The sequence below is a fragment of the Apis dorsata genome, unplaced genomic scaffold (genome assembly GCF_000469605.1).
Source record: "Apis dorsata unplaced genomic scaffold, Apis dorsata 1.3 scaffold_135, whole genome shotgun sequence".
Taxonomy (NCBI): domain Eukaryota; kingdom Metazoa; phylum Arthropoda; class Insecta; order Hymenoptera; family Apidae; genus Apis; species Apis dorsata.
Genome location: NW_006263427.1, coordinates 165,021 through 173,793, shown reverse-complemented (window position 1 = coordinate 173,793; position 8,773 = coordinate 165,021). Strand labels below are relative to the sequence as shown.

At 31.4% G+C, this 8,773-nt stretch overlaps 1 protein-coding gene across 5 annotated transcripts in view; it reads right to left on the bottom strand.

Annotated features, from left to right (window-relative positions):
- The window catches only part of LOC102672837 (protein tweety), a 43,709-nt gene extending 35,572 nt beyond the window's left edge, over nucleotides 1-8,137 (bottom strand). For 4 of the 5 annotated variants that reach the window (XM_031509256.1, XM_031509260.1, XM_031509259.1 and 1 more), the window contains exon 1: nucleotides 7,996-8,137. The gene's annotated coding sequence lies outside the window, so the exon portion shown is untranslated. Of the gene's footprint in view, nucleotides 1-7,370; nucleotides 7,913-7,995 lie in introns of those variants that run through there. The other variant, XM_031509257.1, reaches the window with a different exon arrangement.
- Nucleotides 8,138-8,773: the final 636 nt, after the last annotated feature.

Here is an 8,773-nt window from a genome sequence, read left to right as displayed (position 1 = left end):
AAAAAAAAAAAAAAAAAAAAAAAAAAAAGAAGAAGAAGAAATCCAACATTTTAACTTTAATATTACTCGCGTTTTATGGTAATTACTTTCCTCAGCGTCCATTACGCTCGGCGCCGGACGTTTGTTGCTAGATGCACGCGGATCCCACACTACCCGCATTCTGGGCCCGGGACTATAACGCTGTTTGCGCTACTTTTTCTGCCCCGTTTTTAATTATAAAAGTTTCCCTTTAGCCACCCTTTTCGCGCTACCCAGTTCACCGATCCCGTGCAACTTTTAAAATGCACTCACCGATGCACGGACTACCTCGTTTCCCCTCCCAGAAAATAGCCCAGCAATTTTTTCGCCATCTTTATTACGGATGCACGAATAATCTTCCGTTTCCTTAAAAAAAAAAAAAAAAAAAAATTAATCCAAGTGAGGAAATTTTGATATAAAGATCGATCAGACACTTTTTTTTTTGAGAGGCTTTTGTTAAATTTTCTCCAAATTTGGATGTCATCGATTAAGATTAATTTTTCTTGCAATTGATTATAATTATCTGTAAAAGTAAAAAAAAAGAAAAGAAAATTTGGAAGATGCTATATTTATCGAATCGAAGACAGACAAGATTCACAAACCAGTTCTCAAATATAAAGATTAACCGATTCGCTATCACATTTACAACCAGTTGCAAGTCATTTGTTTGAATCAATTGTTTTGTGTAATTTTAATATGTACATGGCCATCATCAGTATTATATAAGAATCAGATTCATACAAAGGCGAAAATTTGGAAAAATTAACACTAAAAAAAATAAACAAGAGTTACCAATGAGGATATGAAACTTGCTTATTAATAAATATAATCGTATCAAAAAATCGGATCGTCTGAAGTAGCTGTAATCCGCATTTTCACATCCAAGATCCTCTGAATACTCCTCAAGAATACAAGGGCGTTGATAAACGGCATCATTTAAGCTCAAGTTTCTTGAATAATTACGGTAACGTGTCGAAGGCGGTGTACAATTGCCGTGTCCGAGATATAATTTATTTGTGCCCCCTTTCACAGGGGATAATTTTTCTTTTTATTCAAGGCACGCGGGAGACTAGGAAGAGGCAGAGTGATGCAACGTACCCGGGGCGCTTCTCCATAGTTTGCTTTGCAATTCTACCGCTAAAAAGTCCCCTTGCCATGGCCTGTTTCTCGCCTCGCTTCGTCTCATGACTTGATGGCAATGAGGCCCGAAGCGTTTGCTTGGAAAATTCAACCTCTGAAAAGGGACGTCACTATCGCGCACAACCACGTTTCGCCATGTTAATTCAAAGATAATTTGCGGCGGAAACCGGCTCAGAACTTCCTCCTTCCCCTTTCTTCTTTTAACCTTAATGATTGTAAAATTGTTTAACGTTTTACTTTTCACGTTGTTTCGAAGTTGTAAAATTGTCATTAGTCTCGTTCGTCCAGTCCGTACTTTGTTCCAACATTGATAGACGATAAAATTGTGATTTATTATTAATATATTGCGAAATCTGTCATCTGTCGTTAAGCGTGAATGTGTTTCTATGTGACAACAATTCTAAAAATTTGTTTGTATAGAAATGATATGTATTTTGTGAAAAAAAATGTGTAGAATGTACGTTTTAATATCTCAAAACGAATTGGCATATAAAATTTCGATAATATTAATGCAATCATGCAAGCGGATTTGGTTATCGATATCATTTTGAGATCAATTAAGTTATTCACTAAAACGATTTTAACATTTTTGAATCATTTTTTAATGTTTATTATCTGATAAAGTATTATTAGATAATAGATTTATCAACAAAAATATAAATCACGACGAATTTCTCGAATATTAATCTCGAAGAATCCATCGTCTAATAAAAATTTCTAAAGACTGCCCGTTCTTTTAAATTGTTCAAGATGATTGCATATACAAGCTCGTACAAGTAGATAATTGTATTATACAAAGGATAAGGCCTTACGATATGAATACCACGGATGAATATATAATTTCAACGGAATTCAAGAGAACGGATAACACAAAAGGAAGAAAGTTATCGAGGCCGATAACTCGACGAGTATAATTCATAATTAAATTTCATTCAAGCAGATATTTCGAGCAAAAATCCACGGAGCAGCTATATAAAGCACATTTTTTTTTTGTCATCGCCCTGTTCATATAGCACTATATATTTCCTTTTCTACGAGAGCAATATAGAAGGAGTTTTCTTTTGTCGCAGCACGCCGTGTTTCGCCCTCGGCGTTTTCCCTCCATGCTGGATTAACAGCGGTAGAAACTCTTTATTCCTTCGGGATTAGTCGCTATCCAGTTCTAAATTTGAAAACGTTTACGTAATTTCGTTCTGCTACAGTTGTTGCCTCGTAGTTGCCCGATAAGCCAAAGAGAAAGCTTCGAAAGAAGTTTATCTGGCAAGCTGGTTCCTCGACCAGTCTCCGTTTCGTTCACTTCAGTGAACGAAAGTGATTTTTGATTCCGAATTAATTCCTTTCGATATTATTCCATTCCGATCATTTTATAAATTTATTAAACATAGAGTGGTAGAGTAAAAATATTTTTACTCCAGTTTTACACAACTTTTATGGAAAGGTTTATCTTGTCAGATCGAATTTTCGTGATTTTCGTATGAAAGTGTTATTGAAATGATATGAAATTTAAGATATATGTTTGGATCAAATCATTCAATAAATGAGATAATAAATACAATGGTGTATAGATGTAATCATTATATGTGATATAATGATGTATATGTGTATCTATATGATTATATTCCATATGGTAATTGTATCTTATAAACATATCATTTGTATATCATTTGAATTTATCTCTTTTTAAATTTTTTCTCGTAATTATCATCGTCATTTTGTTTGATTATAAGTAATTTCAATTTTTTCTACGATGATAAAAAATTTCCTTTTTAAAATCATTGAAAAAAATATCTGAATACGTCCGATAATTGTGAATCACAAAGCAAGAATTTAAAAAGTATTTTCAAGCATTTGAAAAGAAGGAATAACTTATTCTCGAGTATTCAAGTCTAATCATTCTCAACAATTATATGACCATATTCGATCAATTGCCCAAATGCCTCGATTCTTTTCAATTAGTTCAGATTCGAGGCATAACAAGCCAAATAATTGAGTACTCCTCTCGGTTCAATAACGCGTTTTGTCAATCTCGAACACCCCCTCGTTAAATGGCCCTTGTACTTTAAATATGGAATCTTGACAATTGATGTAAATTAAAGAAAAAAATCTCTTTCTTTTCTTCCTTGAATTGTGAAAACAATGAATTTTAAACTCTTTCTCTACGTACTTTCAGAAATCGGAATTTCTTTTATATTGTTTTCATTACCGAAATTCTTAACATATTTTTTATTCCATCTTGAAAATAATAGCAATTATAATATTTTTCCTCTGTTATTTTCTTTTTCATTAGTTTTTTAACTGATTGATAACATAAGTTCGCTCTTTTGAATAAATATCACATTGCCACACGGTGTGTTATCAATCTCGAATAGATCGAAAACATCATAAAACATTTTTCAAAATTTCCTCCCGAATATCAAACTTGCAAAACTTGAGAAATAATATTTTATCAACAAAATAGAAAAAAGTATCCATATCCGTTTAAGAAGATACGATTTTTTTACGAAGACAAAGTACAAAAATAATTGATTCGCGGCAATAATACGGCTGGTTGTCGCCAGTATCGTAAGCTGGGCGTCTAAACGAAAGCGCAATCGCAATGAAAGCGTGCTACTGTCGTTTGGTAAACGACCGCCCATTGCTTTACATTGCCCCATAAGCTGCATGGAAGCTTGAAACAGGCGATGCGCGACGATGGACAGGTGGCCTTTAGGGGTCAGAAAAAGCACATGCGTGACACGTCCAGTTTGGAGGAGGAACGAGTTTGCTCGGATAGGATCTCGGATTTCCAGCCGCGTTTTCAAGGGTGAAGAAGCAAGGAGACATACGAATAACGGGCATCAGGAAGACTTCCACTCGGTCAGAGCCCGATATCCCCCTTTGTCTGGAAACGTCGGCTTTTTTTGCATTCCGTCGAGGCTTGAATAGATAGGCCTCTCACCTTGCATACCGATCGTTTGTTTAAGTCTGAAGATGCGCCATAGACCGACCACTGGCACCCGCCAGCTTCACGTATATATAGCGATGCATCACTGCATTCCAATGAGCCACTCGGCCGTATTGCCGATTCAATAATGCTTCCGTTCGATTCAACCACGAAACGCGCGTGCTCTGCGAGGAACGTGGTCGCGTGTCACGCGAAAATATCTCCACTTTTTCGAAGGGTCTTTGCTCGTCGAGAGCACGACAGTCGACGACCCTTTGACGAGCATCGTCAATCGGGAATTTCATTATAACGCGGTTTAACGCGTGGAATTATTTATTCTTTTCGAGATCCTTTTGGCAAGTGTTAATTGGACGTTTATGATTTCGAGTTGTAATTAAGTATGCGTGTTGTAATTAATCGAATGGTAATAATTATGATTGCCACGTTCGATTGTATCCGGTGACCTATGATAGTTACCGGAAGAAGAAGTTGCGTTACGAAGATGGGTGTTATATTAAGTTACTAGAGAAAGTGTACGGTGTGCGAGGGTCAAGGATTTGACCCTCAATCGTTATACGTATGTTAAATGTAACTATATGTTTAAAATCTCTGACATATTTTGACAATTATTTGTTTATTATTATTTTGTTATTTTGTATTATTCTACTCGAGTAATATATTTATTCTAATTTTTATTTTATATTTGTATAAGTAAACTAAAAATTATAATCCATATTCATGTAATTTTTGATTGAATTTTAAAAATGTACAAAATGATGTTATATTCCGTAATGGTATAATGATAAGAGATAGTAAATTTTAAATATAGATGAATATAGATTATAAACCAAGTGTAATAATATGTAAGTACGAGTTGAGTGTACACGATGACGATTTTGCACGTGATTTGAGTTCATTAGAAGTGAAGGGTGAACTAAGGGTAGTAACTATCGATTGGCCCAATTATTCCGAGTTAGTGATGCGTCCAAGTTTAAACTAATTGTTTTTCTTTTCTCGTCCATCATAACCTTTTTGGTTAGCATTCATTTAAAATGATTCTATAATAAATGAAAATTATATCAATTCGCTATTAAAAAATAGCGAACATTGCGTATTATTATTCCCTAGCGTTAATGTTGTTAAATTTATAAATTAACAAATATTATTATCGAATTAAATATGATATACAGAGTATAAATATTCATAAGATAACGCATTGATTTATATTTGACATTATATTAACAAGATACTTATTAAAGTGTAAAGAATAAATCTATTATATCATTAGCTACGAAAATTTAAAGCATTAATTATCGTTGGAACTAAATAAGCTATCAAATGGCAGATAATTATCTCGAACTGTTAAACGATCAAAATGAATCGGTCATGGGTGTATTTAACTGGTTATCTGTAATTTAAGCGATAGATAACAAAAACTATTTTATTTGTTACTTGATCGGTTAATTATCTTTGTCGTGATTTAACGAATTGACATTACTAACACACGTCCACTTGTGGTAAATGTATTCGTGATATATGCAAAAGAATTATATTTTGAAAATACAGGTTTTCTTCAAAACATAATTCGATAAGTTTGAATTTTTCATATAACTAATTTTTCGTACCATTTATTAAAATAATACCGTCGCGTTCTAGTTTCATTGAAATTGACACCACTTGCAGTTGGTTGTTATTGATTTAGAACATCTCGATAGAGAGATGTTTTACATCAAGTAAAAAACAAACACACAATTTAATATTGTGTATGAATGAATACACGAATATATGTGTAAATTTTCTATAAGTTAAAATTGATTTTTAAATCATTGTAAAATTAAAAATTCAAAAAAACGAATTCGAAATATCGAATATATTACTGCAATATACAGAACAAAATCAAGTATACTTGCTCTCTTTTTTTTTTCAAATTTTTATTTGTAAATTATTTTGTCGAATAATATATAAGGAAATATAAAATTTCATAAGAAAGTTATGATCGAAATACTAGATATTTCGTGTTTCGTTCTTTATTCAATGAAACAAATAGATAATATCGACTACTTCGATCGAATGTTTAGATTTGTTTTTTTTATCTGTATTTTTATTTCATATATTTTACTTCTCTTATTAAACATCCGATTCTTTGAAATAAAGAAAAAATTTGCGATCAGAATATTATTTATATATGTATAACTCATAGACTCATTAAAGAAAATCTAAAGCGTTATAAATAATAGAAATAGATGACATAAACAATAAATATAACAATAAATATAATTTCTTAGATTAGATTATTTTCGAATGTATTGTCTTAAGAAAATTTTCTATACGTATAAACATGTAACATATATGTTCAAAAGAAATCTATTGAATAAAACATTCAATCAATTTTTTACAATAAAATTTCTATTATAGCAAACATTTAATAAAATTGTTTGTAAAAAATGCACGTAAGGAATACTTATGTTCAATTAAATATTAAAAAAAAGAGTGAGAAATAATACATGAAAGTATTATATCAAGAAATATATCATAGTGTGATATATTTCTTGATTCACTAAAATATGATTGTATGTCGAACCAATAAATAGGTTAAGATATTACAATTTCTCATTACGTAAAAAGTTATTCGGAGAGTGAAACTTATTCTAATGATAGATTATCGCACGCGTTGCGGTTTTTCGATTCCCACAAATCGATCGAGTATATTATAACTATTTTATTTTATTGACTAACTCTACCAATTTTCAAAAGTATTCATAAGATCAAATTGTCAATATGAAAATAACGGATAAAGTGATTAACAGTTAGCTACATGTTTCTAACCTCTAACATCTAACCTTTGTCTATCTAATCTAACACTAATATAATAAAAAAAAAAAAAAAGAAGAAAGAACATATTGCTGTTAATTTCATGAATATTAGAAATATAATATGAAAATAATATCACTGTATTTTTGTCACATTATTATATCAAATATGAAAAAATGAATTTTTTCCTATAGAGATAATTAAATTTTGCTTTTTATAATATAAAATAATATAAAATGAAAACAATGAAAAATAATAGTATAATAATATATTAACAGATTTTTATAATTTGATATAAAAAATTACGTCTAATTTAAATTAAAATCTAATTCTATTACATTTAATAAAAGCAATAAATAAGCAATATTTTTTATATAATATATTCATAGAAGCAAAATAATGTGACAAGTCTCATTATTATAATTCGCGGTATACCAGACAGTAAATCTCCCCTTTTGAATATCTTTACTGCACTTACTTGTCATTCTCACACGTTTCTTTTCAGCAACGGTTGCCGGCGCGCTCGCCTTGAGAGAGGGTGCGTTGCATGAGGTACCCGCATAGTCTGACGCGTTCTTCTCAATTTCTTTGAATTTTTCTGTAGCTACACCGAAAATCCACCCTCGCTTATAGAGAGCATGCACGCAGACACGTAACACAACGACGTCACAAGAGACAAGCATGGAAAGAAGCATACACACCCGCATGCGATCCCGTACAAACCGTAACCTTACACGAACGTCGCGCCAAGTGTGTACTGTGTATCGATCCCGAGAGTACACACGAAGACAGCTCTGAGCGCCACCATTCTCTCTGTCTCTCTTATCTCGTGGGAGAGGCGCTGTCTCTTGTTGTTGCTTTCATTAGAATGCCGATGGTTAACTTAAACTTCGTATATATTTTGAGCATAAGTAAACAAATCATTGAAACTCCGTCGTACACGATATTGTTTCCATGCAACATTGACTAATAACGAGGACAAAAATAGTTTTTGTGTAATGATTTACCGGCTTTATGTTATAATTGTAATTGTTAAACGATTGAAACGATATATTTCTATTATTATGTATTTAATTATGTATTACGTAAAAAAATTCTCTTACCTTAATTTTCAGTGAATAATCTGAACACTAACACACGACAATGCAACACACACTCCACACCCGATGAAGGTTCGAGCTCGACTGAAAGCCTTCACGGAGTGGGGTGGCGCCACGACCAATCCCAATGTACTACCATACAATTTCATCTTTCTCGTAAGATGTACGTATGTACAGTTCGCTTCAACGAATTATTTCGTTCGAAGTAAATATCGAGAGAAGACTCTTGATGCTCGGTACACTCTTCGATTAAATGTAAGATGATATTATTCATTATTCGTAATCCAAGTCTTTAATCATACTATATATCGGATAAGAAAAATTTCGTGATAATCCACCAAATTGAAACAATTTATTTGAGCAGACCGTGCAATATTGAAACTACTTAAATCTTTCTGGCCTACATTGTAAGCAATATATTATGAATTTCGATATACATATTGTGAAAAGCAATACATTTCATAGTTTATGCTTATAAATTTGTCATATTTTACATAAAATATACAATAAATATTTAGAATGTACTATATTTTATGTAAATGCTGTATATACTACTTAAATATTTTTAAATTTCTAATATCGATAGAATTAATTAATGGAATAAGTTTTAAAATATATATTTATATTAAAGAAACAGATTATATTTATTATTATTAAGAAATAAGACTCGATATTATTATTTATTTCTTTTTTTCTTGATGTAAAAAAATATTACAAAATAAAGAAAAATTATAATATAAAAATATAAAAAATTTATAATTTTTTTTCATACGTAAATCAT